A 16,431-nucleotide genomic window follows, 5' to 3' on the forward strand; every position below is an offset into this window, starting at 1 on the left:
GAGGTGACAGCACTGGTGACAGCTAGGCCTGGGAATATAATGAAAAGTATGATATGCAAAAGTCAACTAATTATGTGAAATCAAATCTGAGGTCGGAAATGAGTCAATCAAAAAGATTCCAGCACACTGGACCCAAAGTGTCCTTATGTAACAGAGCACAGCCCTTCGCAGGTAGCCATTGCTGTGCCTTATTACTCTGCATCCTGTTACTAGGCAACAGGGCTTGCTCTTCCATTGGTCAGTGCCTCATGGACCCCACCCACAAGCAACCAACTATCACTGAGCTACCTGCAGGTACTTGTCCTGCTCAGCTCTTGGTCAGGCCTGCAATGGGCCCTACCTACTGATAACTGACAAGGAGGGATGACTGGGGAAATGATTTAGTCAAGACTCAGTGGTAGAGTGGTGAACTGATTTTGACTTTGAGCACTTTCCTTAAAAAAAAAAATAATAATAATAATAATCAGGAATGTATTTCTGATAGATGGAGCAAGTTGAGTTTCCTTGCTGAATATGAGAGTTGAAGTGTCCCAACAAAATTTAGTGGAGGAGACATGTAGAAGTGTTTTGTTCTGATGTGTACTCTGAGGGAGACTGTGTATTAAACTTTGGGCAACAGACTGAGCATTCACCAAGTCTGGGGGTCGTTAAAGCTCATGACAGGAGATCAAACACCCAACCTGTTCTTAATTACCCTTTTCCACCTTAAGTGCTTGCTCTTAAGTTCCTTAAGCCCCTCAGGAACCCCCAACAGGCAGAAGGTGGGCTAGAGATGAAGTGATTACTCTGAAAGGCTGAAGTGGGACAGAAAGGGTTTGGCAGATGTTTTCAGAGGGATGAAGGAGGCAGGAGTGTTGAAGTGGCACATATAAGTCAAAGGATAAAGGGAACTGAAAGGAAGTTTGAAGGTCATGAGGAGAAACACCATGGCCCTGAATCACCACTGCCCAGAATCAGACACACAGAGGTGTCATCAGTGGAGAAGTTATAAAATGGCCTCCCTCAGCATCCACTAGCCCATGTTGATGGGCACAGTGGTACATTGTGATGTCTAAGCCCCCCAAGATGCTCTTGGCTGGGGTGGTGCCTAACTGACCAATCAGGTTGAAGGGTGTGGCTCCTCATTGTCCTGAAAGGGTATAAATAGGGAGACCAGAGGCAGAGATTCTAGGTTAGGCCACTTCTTGGCATCATCCTGACTAAGGGAATCAGGAACCCACGGCAGTCAAGAAGAGTTACAAGGCGGTTTGCCTCAAGGATGAATGGACAAAAGAAGACCCTTTGTCAACGGAGGTACCGAGGCAGTGTGAAAGTAAGATGATTCCAACTAAGCTCCCCATGTTCTCCATTGACTTGGCTGCCCCAAACCTCTACCCACCCTTGCCTGGCACAAAAGCCCTCATGAGCCCACATCCCTTTTTCATGAAATCTCCCTTCCAACTCCGCTTTTTTCTTTCCTAAAGTCTCATACCCTTGTCTTGTCTTTCCAGACACGAACTATGACCATGAGGGTCAGAAGACCTCTTCAAGGAACCTTGAGAAAGAAAATCCGACCATATGCCACTCAGTCGAAGAAGGTGAAGACAACCAGAAAACCCAACTGTTTTCTCCGTTCCTGTGCACGTAAGAAACTGAATCAAAGCCGTAAAAGGTACCAAAATATGAGGCGGGATCAAAGAAGGAGGCAGAATCCAAAGAGAAGATAAGCTCAGCCGCCCCAGAATAAGAGACCCTGGAGAAGTACAAGCTGGGCAGCCAGTAACTGACTCGAAAAGGTCAGACAGTGTAGAACTGTGCCTCCAGAGGTCTGCTTTCGTAGAAATGGCCAACCAAGGAAAGACTCTCACACTAACATAGTAAACTGATGGCTGCAATTACAATAAACATCAAATAGGGAAAAGATATTTGCGTGTGTGTGAATTTTCTGATGGAAGGGAGGGAAAGAAGAGAAGAGGTGGGCACTGGAGATGGGAGGGATATGGGGTCCCGAGAGGTTGGGGAACAGACCCTCGGGTCCCCAGTTAGCCAGAGAGTAGTGGTCTGAATTGGGTCAGGAGTCTGCACTGAAGATGGATAACCCTGATTAACATTTGATTTCAAGGGCAAGGAGTAGTGGTATGGTGTTACAGCCTTTGTTTGGGGTGTGGAATGACATTAGGGTCTAGATTGCCAGACCCAGAAAGGAAGAGGTTGTCACATAGGGGTGGTGAATGTGAAAGTCCCCCCGAGAAAGGTAGGCAGGAATCACCTCCTGGCCACCTACCTCATAAAAGGGATTGTTGCATCACTCACCTATGCTGTCAGCTAAAGGTGCTCAGAAGGCACGAAGTGCTGATACACCTAAAACCCACAAATAGCACTCCCAGGGAGTACAATAATGTTTGGAGGGAACAAATCATATAATGACTAGGACACCTTTTTGCTAAGAAAATTTTGGGAGCAATGTATTCCCAAAGGAAGAGCAGTGATGGTGGCCCAATCCCAGTGCACGTTACAAACAGGATCACCACTCACAGAGAATTTTTCTTTCCCCCCGGGGGGCAATATGCAGGTTGTGGAAGCATGGTTCCCTGAACAGCGATTGAACCCGTGCCCTTCTAGGGAAAGCACAGAGTCCTAACCACTGGACAGTCATGGAAGTCTGTACAGTGAATTTTTACATAAGAACTAACAAAAGACTGAGTAAAAGCTGGTCTTTTAATGATCACCATACCCTAGGATTTCAAAATAACTACACTCCTAAAACATTCTTCCCCAATAAAGTCTTTTGTTAGTCCAAATTCTACAAATTTATCATGGTTTAAAGAAAGAGTACGAGATATTTAATTTGGTGTTAAATTTTATTTTGAAATGTTTCAAAAGGGCCAAGGAATAGTCAAACAATTATGGAGGTACATAAGGCAGTCTCTGACCATAAGAATCCTGCGTGTCTTCAGAAAGCTTTTTAGAAACAACTAAAACACAGAGTTTCACCATAGGCATCAAACGAGTTGAGTTCAGATTTTAACTCAACGATATGTTATCTTTTATCTGGACTGCAGCTCCCTAATTACATCTTTCTGGCACTCTAACTCCTGGGAGACCCCAGTGATGATTCACAGTCAGTCACTGAATGTGATTTGAAATCAATAAAAGTGAAAGACCCCCTGGGTGTGCTGTCCTTTCTTTCCGTTTTTTCTTTTTTTGAGTTCTTTTTTTCTAAATTCATTTATTTTGATTTGAGGCTAATTACGTTGCAATATTGTAGTGGTTTTTGCCATACATTGACATGAATCAGCCTTGGGTGTCCATGGGTTCCCCATCCTAAATCCCCCCTCCCACCTCCCTCCCCATCCCATGCCTCAGGGTCATCCCAGTGCACCAGCCCTGAGCACCTAGTCTCATGCATCAAAACTGGACTGGTGATCTGGTTCACATAGAATAATATACATGTTTCAATGCTCTTCTCTCAAATCATCCTACCCTCGCCTTCTCCCACGGAGTCCAAAAGACTCTTCTATACATCTGTGTCTCTTTTGCTCTCTCGCATATAGGGTCATCATTGCCATCTTTCTAAATTCCATATATATGTGTTTGTGTACTGTATTGGCGTGTTTCTTTCTGACGTCCTTCACTCAGTATAATAGGCTCCCGTTTCATCCACCTCTTTCGAACTGATTCAAACGTATTCTTTGTAATGGATGAGGTACATTCCATTGTGTATATGTACACCAGCTTTCTTATCCTTTAGTCAGCTGATGGACTTCTAGGTTGCTTCCGTGTCCTGGCTATTATTAACAGTGCTGCGATGAACATTGGGGTACCCGTGACTCTTTCAATTCTGGTGTCCTCTGTGTGCATGCCCAGCAGTGGGATTCCTGGGTCATATGGCAGTTCTATTTTCAGTTTTTTAAGGAGTCTCCACACTATTCTCCATAGTGGCTGTACTCGATTGCACTCCCACCAACAAAGTGAGAGGGTTCCCTTTTCTCCACACCCTCTCCAGCATTTATTGTTTGTAGACTTTTGGGTAACAGCCATTCTGACCAGCGTGATAGGGTACCTCAAGGTCGTCTGGATTTGCATTTCTCTGATAATGAGTGATGTTGAGCATCTCTTCATGTGTTTGTTAGCCATCTGTATGACTTCTTTGGAGAAATGTCTGTTTAGTTCATCAGCCCGTTTTTTGAATTGGTCATTTCTTGGTCTGCAATTGAGCTGTGGGAGCAGCTTTTATATTTTTGAGATTATTTCTTCGTCAGCTGCTTTGTTTGCTCTTACTTCCTCCCATTCTGAAGGCCGTCTTTTCACCTTGCTTATACTTTCCTTTGTTGTGCAAAAGCTTTTGAATTTAATTGTGCCCTATTCATTTACTTGTGCTATTTTGCTATACAATTTGGTCCTGTTCATTTATTTCCATTACTCTGAGAGGTGGGTCATAGAGTATCCTGCTGTGATTTATGTCAGAGTGTGTTTTGCCTATGTTTGCCTCTAGGAGTTTTATAGTTTCTGGTCTTAAGTTTCGATCTTTAATCCATTTTGAATTTATTTTGTGTATGGTGTTAGACAGTGTTCTAGTTTCATTCTTTTACTAGTGGTTGACCATTTTTCCCAGCACCTCTTCTTAAAGAGGTTGTCTTTTCTCCATTGTCTATTCTTGCCTCCTTTGTCAAATATAAGGTGTCCATAGGCGCGTGGATTTATCTCTGGGCTTTCTATTTTGTTCCCTTGATCTGTATTTCTGCCTCTGTGCCAGTATCATACTGTTTTTTTTTTTGTTTTTTTTTTTTTTTTCAGTTCTCCTAGTACCATTTATTAAAGGACCCATCCCTTCCCTATGGACTTAATATGTTTGTTGTTCAGTCACTTAAGTTGTGTCTGAGTCTTTGTGACCTCGTGGACTGCAATTCACCAGGCTTCCCTGTCCTTCACTATTTCCCTAATTTTGCTCAAACTCATGTCCATTGAGTCGGTAATGCCATCTGATCATCTCATCCTCTATTGTCCCCTTGTCCTCTTGCCTTCAATCTTTCCCAGCATGAGACTTTTTGCTAATGAGTCAGTTCTTCGCATCAGGTGGCCAAAGTATCGCAGCTTCAACTTCAGCATCATTCCTTCCAATGAATATTCAGTGTTCATTTCCTTTAGAATTGACTGGTTTGATCTCCTTGCTGTCCAAGGGAGTCTCAAGAATCTTCTCCATCTCCACAACTTGAAAGCATCCATTCTTCAGTGCTCAGTATTCTTTATGGTCCAACTCTCAGATCCATACATAGCTACTGGAAAAACCATAGCTTTAACTATATGAATCTTTGTTGGCAAGTGATGTCTCTGCTTTTTAATTCATTGTCTAGGTTTGTCATAACTTTTCTTCCAAGGAGCAGCATCTTTTAATTTCATGGCTGCAGTCACTGTCTGTAGTGATTTTAGAGCCCAAGAAAAGAAAATCTGTCACTGTTTCCACTTTTTCTCCTCTATTTGCCATGAAGTGATGGGACCAGATGCCATGATCTTAGTTTTTTGAATGTTGAGTTTTAAGCCAGCCTTTTGACTCTCCCCTTTCACCTTCATCATGAGGCTCTTTAGTTCCTCTTCACTTTCTGCCATTAGAGTGGTTTCATCTGCACATCTAAGGTTGTTGGTATGTCTCCTGACAATCTTGATTCCAGCTTGTGATTCATCCAGCCTGGCTTTTTGCATGATGTATGCTGCATATAAGTTAAATAAGCAGGGTGACAATATACAGCCTTGACATAATTCTTCCCCAATTTGGAACCAGTTTGTTATTCCATGTTCAGTTTTAACTGTTGCTTCTTGACCTGCATAGAGGTTTCTCAGGAGGCAGGTAAGGTGAACTGGTATTCCCATCTCTTGAAGAATTTTCCAGTTTGCTGTGAGCCACACAGTCAAAGGTTTAGTGTAGTCAATGAAGCAGAAGTAGATGTTTTTCTGTAATTCCTTTGCTTTTTCTATGAGCCAGTTTATACTGTTTTGATGACTGTAGCTTTGTAATAGAGCCTGAAGTCAGGTAGGTTGATTCCTCCAGTTCCATTCTTCTTTGGCAAGGTTGCTTTGGGCTATTCCAGGTTTTCTGTATTTCCATACAAACTGTGAAGCTATTTGTTCTAGTTCGGTGAAAAATAACATTGGTAGCTTGACAGGGATTGCATTGAATCTATAGATTGCTTTGTGTTGTGTACTCATTTTCACTATATTGATCATTCTGATCCATGAACATGGTATATTTCAACATCTATCTGTGTGATCTTTGATTTATTTCATCAGTGCTTTACAGTTTTCTATGTATTGGTCTTTTTTGGATCATCAAAACAGCAAGAGAGTTCAGAAAAAACATCTATTTCTGCTTTATTGACTATGCCGAAGCCTTTTACTGTGTGGACCACAATAAACTGTGGAAAATTCTGGAAGAGACGGGAATACCAGACCACCTGACCTGCCTCTTGAGAAACTTGTATGCATTTCAGGAAGAAACAGTTAGAGGTGGACATGGAACAACAGCCTGGTTCCAAATAGGAAAAGGAGTATGTCAAGGCCGTATATTGTGCCCCGACTCATTTATCTTCTATGCAGTGTACAACATGAGAAACGCTGGGCTGGAAGAAGCACACGCTGGACTCAAGATTGCCGGGAGAAATATCAATAACCTCAGATATGCAGATGACACCACCCTTATGGCAGAAAGTGAAGAGGAACTAAAAAGGCTCTGCATGAAAGTGAAAGAGGAGAGTGAAAAAGTTGGCTTAAAACTCAACATTCAGAAAACGCAGATCATGGCATCTGGTCCCATCACTTCATGGGAGATAGACGGGGAAACAGTGGAACCAGTGTCAGGCTTTCTTCTTTGGGCTCCAAAACCACTGCAGATGGTGACTGCTGCCATGAAAGGGAAAGACGCTTACTCCTTGGAAGAAAACTATGATCCACCTAGACAGTGTATTAAAAGGAAGAGACATTACTTTACCGACAAAGGTCCATATGTCAAAGCTAAGTTTTCCCAACAGTCATCAGGTATGCATGGGAGAGTTGGACCATAAAGAAAGCTGAGCACTGAAGAACTGATGGTTTTGAACTGTGGTGTTGGGGAAGAATCTCGAGAGTCCCTTGGATTGCAAGGAAATCAATGCAGTCAATGCTAGAGGAAATCAGTCCTGAATATTCATTGAAAGGACTAATGCTGAAGCTCCAATACTTTGGCCATCTGACGCAAAGACTGGCTCCTTGGAAAAGACCCTGATGCAGGGAAAGATTGAAGGCCAGAGGAGAAGGGGACGTCAAAGGATGAGATGGTTGGATGGCATCACCATCTTGATGGGCTTGAATTTTAAGCAAGCTCTGGGAGTTGGTGATGGACAGTGAAGCCTGATGTGCTGCACACAATAGGGTCTCAGAGAGTCAGAATTGACTGAGCCATTGAACGGAACTGATTGCAATTGGGAAAGTATTTTGAGCACAGATCCTGACATGTCTGAAATAGAACAGAAAAAGAAGTTTGTTTAACATGGAAATATGAGTAGGGTCAGCAGGAACTCTGTGTGTGTGTGTGTGTGTGTGTGTGTGTGTGTGTGTGATGGGGCAGGTAGGAGGATGGATGAGCAGACAGCATGATGGGGCTGTTTTACAGCAATTGTTTCTCTCTGATAGTGAGCTGATTCTCAGAATGAGCTGTTAAGGGAGACAGAAAACTTTGAATCTTAGCGCTTGCTCAAGGTTGGGCGAAAGCTGAAGTTCAGAGGAGAGAAGCTTGGCTAAAGTTTAGCCAAGCCGAGTCATCGTGTATTTTATGGATAATTGTGAGCACTTGGCCAGTCTCTGCCGTTGTTTAAGAGAGGCAAAGTCTTTCCTTAGACAATACCGTTGTTATTCAAATTGCAAGTCCATGTGCCTGACGCAGAAGGAGGCCCATCAAAACTTAACCTTAAAGTTTGGAACAGAGAAAGTTGATTAAAGATTCATACAAGGAGATGGGTGGTTCATGCCCTAAGACCCCAAAGTTAGTAAAAGTTTTCAGTAAGTGCATGTACAATTAAATGTTAGGGAGAGTGGTGGTAAGTTGCTGCAGACTTCTTGGTGTCATACCCTTTGTGCTTAAGGTTAGGTCATGGTCAGGTAATGAGGTTCCTATAAACCTGTACTAGATGAATGTTATTCTCTGTCGTCACAAGAAAGGGCAGTCTCAAGGCACAGCTTTCACCCTGCAATGTCCCAGTGCTGGTTAAGGGGAAGCAGATCTCAGCCAGCAGCTCCTTCAGTGCCAGGTTCCCACACTCTCCCCAGCCGTCATCCCTGACGGAGACAGGCATCCAACATAATAGGTCCTCAGTTTCCGTCCTCAGGGCATCCATATGGGGAGACCAGTTCTCACAGTCTGAGACCCAGATAGAAAACCACTGCTAGTAGGTCGCAGCGACAGGGATGCGGGAGAGGTACACTGCTCCTCAAGGCTTTGGCCAAGGCTAGTGGAGGGCCTTAGTGAGGGCTATGGAGGGCTACAACATCTAGTCCCCAGTGTATTCCCTGGGCGCTCCAGCTCACCCACTGGCCCAAATCTGCGTGAGCTCCAGGGCCTCCAGAATGAGGCCTGAATCTGCCTCTTATCTCAGTCTCCTCCTGATGACCGCCACACCACCCTTGACTTAATCACTTTCCCTATGGCCCCCTCATTGATAGTAAGTAACCTGTGGGCAGGGCCCACTGTGGTGCTGACCAACAGCTAAGCAGGACAACTAATGGTCACTCATTGACAGTTGGCTGCTTGTGAATGGGGCCCTCTGAGGCACCAAGCAATGTTTGAACAGCACCTGTTGCCTAGGGACAGGATGGCTTGAAATGAAGCACACCAATGGCTTCCTGTTAAGGGCTGTCCTCATCCTGCTCTGTTACACTGCAAAGAGTAGAAGAATCACTGTGAATTTAAGGTTTGTCAAAGGAGTTTTCAGGGTGGGCTGGACTTCACAATCTTGTGGGCTTTGAACTATTTATACTATATGCTGAGCATGTGATCAAGTGGCAGCTGTTGGAGAGGCATAGAGGTGACAGCACTGGTGACAGCTAGGCCTGGGAATATAATGAAAAGTATGATATGCAAAAGTTAACTAATTATGTGAAATCAAATCTGAGGTCGGAAATGAGTCAATCAAAAAGATTCCAGCACACTGGACCCAAAGTGTCCTTATGTAACAGAGCACAGCCCTTCGCAGGTAGCCATTGCTGTGCCTTATTACTCTGCATCCTGTTACTAGGCAACAGGGCTTGCTCTTCCATTGGTCAGTGCCTCATGGACCCCACCCACAAGCAATCAACTATCACTGAGCTACCTGCAGGTACTTGTCCTGCTCAGCTCTTGGTCAGGCCTGCAATGGGCCCTACCTACTGATAACTGACAAGGAGGGATGACTGGGGAAATGATTTAGTCAAGACTCAGTGGAAGAGTGGTGAACTGATTTTGACTTTGAGCACTTTCCTTAAAAAAAATAATAATAATAATAATAATAATCAGGAATGTATTTCTGACAGATGGAGCAAGTTGAGTTTCCTTGCTGAATATGAGAGTTGAAGTGTCCCAACAAAATTTAGTGGAGGAGACATGTAGGAGTGTCTTTGTTCTGATGTGTACTCTGAGGGAGACTGTGTATTAAACTTTGGGCAACAGACTGAGCATTCACCAAGTCTGGGGGTCGTTAAAGCTCATGACAGGAGATCAAACACCCAACCTGTTCTTAATTACCCTTTGCCACCTTAAGTGCTTGCTCTTAAGTTCCTTAAGCCCCTCAGGAACCCCCAACAGGCAGAAGGTGGGCTAGAGATGAAGTGATTACTCTGAAAGGCTGAAGTGGGACAGAAAGGGTTTGGCAGATGTTTTCAGAGGGATGAAGGAGGCAGGAGTGTTGAAGTGGCACATATAAGTCAAAGGATAAAGGGAACTGAAAGGAAGTTGGAAGGTCATGAGGAGAAACACCATGGCCCTGAATCACCACTGCCCAGAATCAGACACACAGAGGTGTCATCAGTGGAGAAGTTATAAAATGGCCTCCCTCAGCATCCACTAGGCCATGTTGATGGGCACAGTGGTACATTATGATGTCTAAGCCCCCCAAGATGCTATTGGCTGGGGTGGTGCCTAACTGACCAATCAGATTGAAGGGTGTGGCTCCTCATTGTCCTGAAAGGGTATAAATAGGGAGACCAGAGGCAGAGATTCTAGGTTAGGCCACTTCTTGGCATCATCCTGACTAAGGGAATCAGGAACCCACGGCAGTCAAGAAGAGTTACAAGGCGGTTTGCCTCAAGGATGAATGGACAAAAGAAGACCCTTTGTCAACGGAGGTACCGAGGCAGTGTGAAAGTAAGATGATTCCAACTAAGCTCCCCATGTTCTCCATTGACTTTGCTGCCCCAAACCTCTACCCACCCTTGCCTGGCACAAAAGCCCTCATGAGCCCACATCCCTTTTTCATGAAATCTCCCATCCAACTCCGCTTTTTTCTTTCCTAAAGTCTCATACCCTTGTCTTGTCTTTCCAGGCACGAAATATGACCATGAGGGTCAGAAGACCTGTTCAAGGAACCTTGAGAAAGAAAATCCGACCATATGCCACTCAGTCGAAGAAGGTGAAGACAACCAGAAAACCCAACTGTTTTCTCCGTTCCTGTGCACGTAAGAAACTGAATCAAAGCCGTAAAAGGTACCAAAATATGAGGCGGGATCAAAGAAGGAGGCAGAATCCAAAGAGAAGATAAGCTCAGCCGCCCCAGAATAAGAGACCCTGGAGAAGTACAAGCTGGGCAGCCAGTAACTGACTCGAAAAGGTCAGACAGTGTAGAACTGTGCCTCCAGAGGTCTGCTTTCGTAGAAATGGCCAACCAAGGAAAGACTCTCACACTAACATAGTAAACTGATGGCTGCAATTACAATAAACATCAAATGGGGAAAAGATATTTGCGTGTGTGTGAATTTTCTGATGGAAGGGAGGGAAAGAAGAGAAGAGGTGGGCACTGGAGATGGGAGGGATATGGGGTCCCGAGAGGTTGGGGAACAGACCCTCGGGTCCCCAGTTAGCCAGAGAGTAGTGGTCTGGATTGGGTCAGGAGTCTGCACTGAAGATGAATAACCCTGATTAACATTTGATTTCAAGGGCAAGGAGTAGTGGTATGGTGTTACAGCCTTTGTTTGGGGTGTGGAATGACATTAGGGTCTAGATTGCCAGACCCAGAAAGGAAGAGGTTGTCACATAGGGGTGGTGAATGTGAAAGTCCCCCCGAGAAAGGTAGGCAGGAATCACCTCCTGGCCACCTACCTCATAAAAGGGATTGTTGCATCACTCACCTATGCTGTCGGCTAAAGGTGCTCAGAAGGCACGAAGTGCTGATACACCTAAAACCCACAAATAGCACTCCCAGGGAGTACAATAATGTTTGGAGGGAACAAATCAAATAATGACTAGGACACCTTTTTGCTAAGAAAATTTTGGGAGCAATGTATTCCCAAAGGAAGAGCAGTGATGGTGGCCCAATCCCAGTGCACGTTACAAACAGGATCACCACTCACAGAGAATTTTTCTTTCCCCCCGGGGGGCAATATGCAGGTTGTGGAAGCATGGTTCCCTGAACAGCGATTGAACCCGTGCCCTTCTAGGGAAAGCACAGAGTCCTAACCACTGGACAGTCATGGAAGTCTGTACAGTGAATTTTTACAGAAGAACTAACAAAAGACTGAGTAAAAGCTGGTCTTTTAATGATCACCATACCCTAGGATTTCAAAATAACTACACTCCTAAAATATTCTTCCCCAATAAAGTCTTTTGTTAGTCCAAATTCTACAAATTTATCATGGTTTAAAGAAAGAGTACAAGATATTTAATTTGGTGTTAAATTTCATTTTGAAATGTTTCAAAAGGGCCAAGGAATAGTCAAACAATTATGGAGGTACATAAGGCAGTCTCTGACCATAAGAATCCTGCGTGTCTTCAGAAAGCTTTTTAGAAACAACTAAAACACAGAGTTTCACCATAGGCATCAAACGAGTTGAGTTCAGATTTTAACTCAACGATATGTTATCTTTTATCTGGACTGCAGCTCCCTAATTAAATCTTTCTGGCACTCTAACTCCTGGGAGACCCCAGTGATGATTCACAGTCAGTCACTGAATGTGATTTGAAATCAATAAAAGTGAAAGACCCCCTGGGTGTGCTGTTCTTTCTTTCCGGTTTTCTTTTTTTGAGTTATTTTTTCTAAATTCATTTATTTTGATTTGAGGCTAATTAAGTTGCAATATTGTAGTGGTTTTTGCCATACATTGACATGAATCAGCCATGGGTGTCCATGGGATCCCAATCCTGAGTCCCCCCTCCCACTTCCCTCCCCATCCCATGCCTCAGTGCCATCCCAGTGCACCAGCCCTGAGCACCTAGTCTCATGCATCAAACCTGGACTGGTGATCTGGTTCACATAGAATAATATACATGTTTCAATGCTCTTCTCTCAAATCATCCTCCCCTCGCCTTCTCCCACGGAGTCCAAAAGACTCTTCTATACATCTGTGTCTCTTTTGCTCTCTCGCATATAGGGTCATCATTGCCATCTTTCTAAATTCCATATATATGTGTTTGTGTACTGTATTGGCGTGTTTCTTTCTGACGTCCTTCACTCAGTATAATAGGCTCCCGTTTCATCCACCTCTTTCGAACTGATTCAAACGTATTCTTTGTAATGGATGAGGTACATTCCATTGTGTATATGTACACCAGCTTTCTTATCCTTTAGTCAGCTGATGGACTTCTAGGTTGCTTCCGTGTCCTGGCTATTATTCACAGTGCTGCGATGAACATTGGGGTACCCGTGACTCTTTCAATTCTGGTGTCCTCTGTGTGCATGCCCAGCAGTGGGATTCCTGGGTCATATGGCAGTTCTATTTTCAGTTTTTTAAGGAGTCTCCACACTATTCTCCGTAGTGACTGTACTCGATTGCATTCCCACCAACAAAGTGAGAGGGTTCCCTTTTTTCCACACCCTCTCCAGCATTTATTGTTTGTAGACTTTTGGGTAACAGCCATTCTGACCAGCGTGAAAGGGTGCCTCAAGGTCGTCTGGATTTGCATTTCTCTGATAATAAGTGATGTTGAGCATCTCTTCATGTGTTTGTTAGCCATCTGTATGACTTCTTTGGAGAAATGTCTGTTTAGTTCATCGGCCCGTTTTTTGAATTGGTCATCTCTTGGTCTGCAATTGAGCTGTGGGAGCAGCTTTTATATTTTTGAGATTATTTCTTCGTCAGCTGCTTTGTTTGCTCTTACTTCCTCCCATTCTGAAGGCTGTCTTTTCACCTTGCTTATACTTTCCTTTGTTGTGCAAAAGCTTTTGAATTTAATTTGGCCCTATTCATTTACTTGTGCTATTTTGCTATACAATTTGGTCCTGTTCATTTATTTCCACTACTCTGAGAGGTGGGTCATAGAGTATCCTGCTGTGATTTATGTCAGAGTGTGTTTTGCCTATGTTTGCCTCTAGGAGTTTTATAGTTTCTGGTCTTAAGTTTCGATCTTTAATCCATTTTGAATTTATTTTGTGTATGGTGTTAGACAGTGTTCTAGTTTCATTCTTTTACTAGTGGTTGACCATTTTTCCCAGCACCTCTTCTTAAAGAGGTTGTCTTTTCTCCATTGTCTATTCTTGCCTCCTTTGTCAAATATAAGGTGTCCATAGGCGCGTGGATTTATCTCTGGGCTTTCTATTTTGTTCCCTTGATCTGTATTTCTGCCTCTGTGCCAGTATCATACTGTTTTTTTTTTGTTTTTTTTTTTTTTGTTTTTTTTTTTTTTTTCAGTTGTCCTAGTACCATTTATTAAAGGACCCATCCCTTCCCTATGGACTTAATATGTTTGTTGTTCAGTCACTTAAGTTGTGTCTGAGTCTTTGTGACCTCGTGGACTGCAATTCACCAGGCTTCCCTGTCCTTCACTATTTCCCTAATTTTGCTCAAACTCATGTCCATTGAGTCGGTAATGCCATCTGATCATCTCATCCTCTATTGTCCCCTTGTCCTCTTGCCTTCAATCTTTCCCAGCATGAGACTTTTTGCTAATGAGTCAGTTCTTCGCATCAGGTGGCCAAAGTATCGCAGCTTCAACTTCAGCATCATTCCTTGCAATGAATATTCAGTGTTCATTTCCTTTAGAATTGACTGGTTTGATCTCCTTGCTGTCCAAGGGAGTCTCAAGAATCTTCTCCATCTCCACAACTTGAAAGCATCCATTCTTCAGTGCTCAGTATTCTTTATGGTCCAACTCTCAGATCCATACATAGCTACTGGAAAAACCATAGCTTTAACTATATGAATCTTTGTTGGCAAGTGATGTCTCTGCTTTTTAATTCATTGTCTAGGTTTGTCATAACTTTTCTTCCAAGGAGCAGCATCTTTTAATTTCATGGCTGCAGTCACTGTCTGTAGTGATTTTAGAGCCCAAGAAAAGAAAATCTGTCACTGTTTCCACTTTTTCTCCTCTATTTGCCATGAAGTGATGGGACCAGATGCCATGATCTTAGTTTTTTGAATGTTGAGTTTTAAGCCAGCCTTTTGACTCTCCCCTTTCACCTTCATCATGAGGCTCTTTAGTTCCTCTTCACTTTCTGCCATTAGAGTGGTTTCATCTGCACATCTAAGGTTGTTGGTATGTCTCCTGACAATCTTGATTCCAGCTTGTGATTCATCCAGCCTGGCTTTTTGCATGATGTATGCTGCATATAAGTTAAACAAGCAGGGTGACAATATACAGCCTTGACATAATTCTTCCCCAATTTGGAACCAGTTTGTTATTCCATGTTCAGTTTTAACTGTTGCTTCTTGACCTGCATAGAGGTTTCTCAGGAGGCAGGTAAGGTGAACTGGTATTCCCATCTCTTGAAGAATTTTCCAGTTTGCTGTGAGCCACACAGTCAAAGGTTTAGTGTAGTCAATGAAGCAGAAGTAGATGTTTTTCTGTAATTCCTTTGCTTTTTCTATGAGCCAGTTTATACTGTTTTGATGACTGTAGCTTTGTAATAGAGCCTGAAGTCAGGTAGGTTGATTCCTCCAGTTCCATTCTTCTTTGGCAAGGTTGCTTTGGGCTATTCCAGGTTTTCTGTATTTCCATACAAACTGTGAAGCTATTTGTTCTAGTTCTGTGAAAAATACCATTGGTAGCTTGATAGGGATTGCATTGAATCTATAGATTGCTTTGTGCTGTGTACTCATTTTCACTATATTGATCATTCTGATCCATGAACATGGTATATTTCTCCATCTATCTGTGTGATCTTTGATTTCTTTCATCAGTGCTTTACAGTTTTCTATGTATTGGTCTTTTCTTGGATCATCCAAACAGCAAGAGAGTTCAGAAAAAACATCTATTTCTGCTTTATTGACTATGCCGAAGCCTTTTACTGTGTGGACCACAATAAACTGTGGAAAATTCTGGAAGAGACGGGAATACCAGACCACCTGACCTGCCTCTTGAGAAACTTGTATGCATTTCAGGAAGAAACAGTTAGAGGTGGACATGGAACAACAGCCTGGTTCCAAATAGGAAAAGGAGTATGTCAAGGCCGTATATTGTGCCCCGACTCATTTATCTTCTATGCAGTGTACAACATGAGAAACGCTGGGCTGGAAGAAGCACACGCTGGACTCAAGATTGCCGGGAGAAATATCAATAACCTCAGATATGCAAATGACACCACCCTTATGGCAGAAAGTGAAGAGGAACTAAAAAGGCTCTGCATGAAAGTGAAAGAGGAGAGTGAAAAAGTTGGCTTAAAACTCAACATTCAGAAAACGCAGATCATGGCATCTGGTCCCATCACTTCATGGGACATAGACGGGGAAACAGTGGAACCAGTGTCAGGCTTTCTTCTTTGGGCTCCAAAACCACTGCAGATGGTGACTGCTGCCATGAAAGGGAAAGACGCTTACTCCTTGGAAGAAAACTATGATCCACCTAGACAGTGTATTAAAAGGAAGAGACATTACTTTACCGACAAAGGTCCATATGTCAAAGCTAAGTTTTCCCAACAGTCATCAGGTATGCATGGGAGAGTTGGACCATAAAGAAAGCTGAGCACTGAAGAACTGATGGTTTTGAACTGTGGTGTTGGGGAAGACTCTCGAGAGTCCCTTGGATTGCAAGGAAATCAATGCAGTCAATGCTAGAGGAAATCAGTCCTGAATATTCATTGAAAGGACTAATGCTGAAGCTCCAATACTTTGGCCATCTAAGGCAAAGACTGGCTCCTTGGAAAAGACCCTGATGCAGGGAAAGATTGAAGGCCAGAGGAGAAGGGGACGTCAAAGGATGAGATGGTTGGATGGCATCACCATCTTGATGGGCTTGAATTTTAAGCAAGCTCTGGGAGTTGGTGATGGACAGTGAAGCCTGATGTGCTGCACACAATAGGGTCTCAG

Source organism: Bubalus kerabau, chromosome X, assembly GCF_029407905.1.
Source record: "Bubalus kerabau isolate K-KA32 ecotype Philippines breed swamp buffalo chromosome X, PCC_UOA_SB_1v2, whole genome shotgun sequence".
NCBI classification, from domain to species: domain Eukaryota; kingdom Metazoa; phylum Chordata; class Mammalia; order Artiodactyla; family Bovidae; genus Bubalus; species Bubalus kerabau.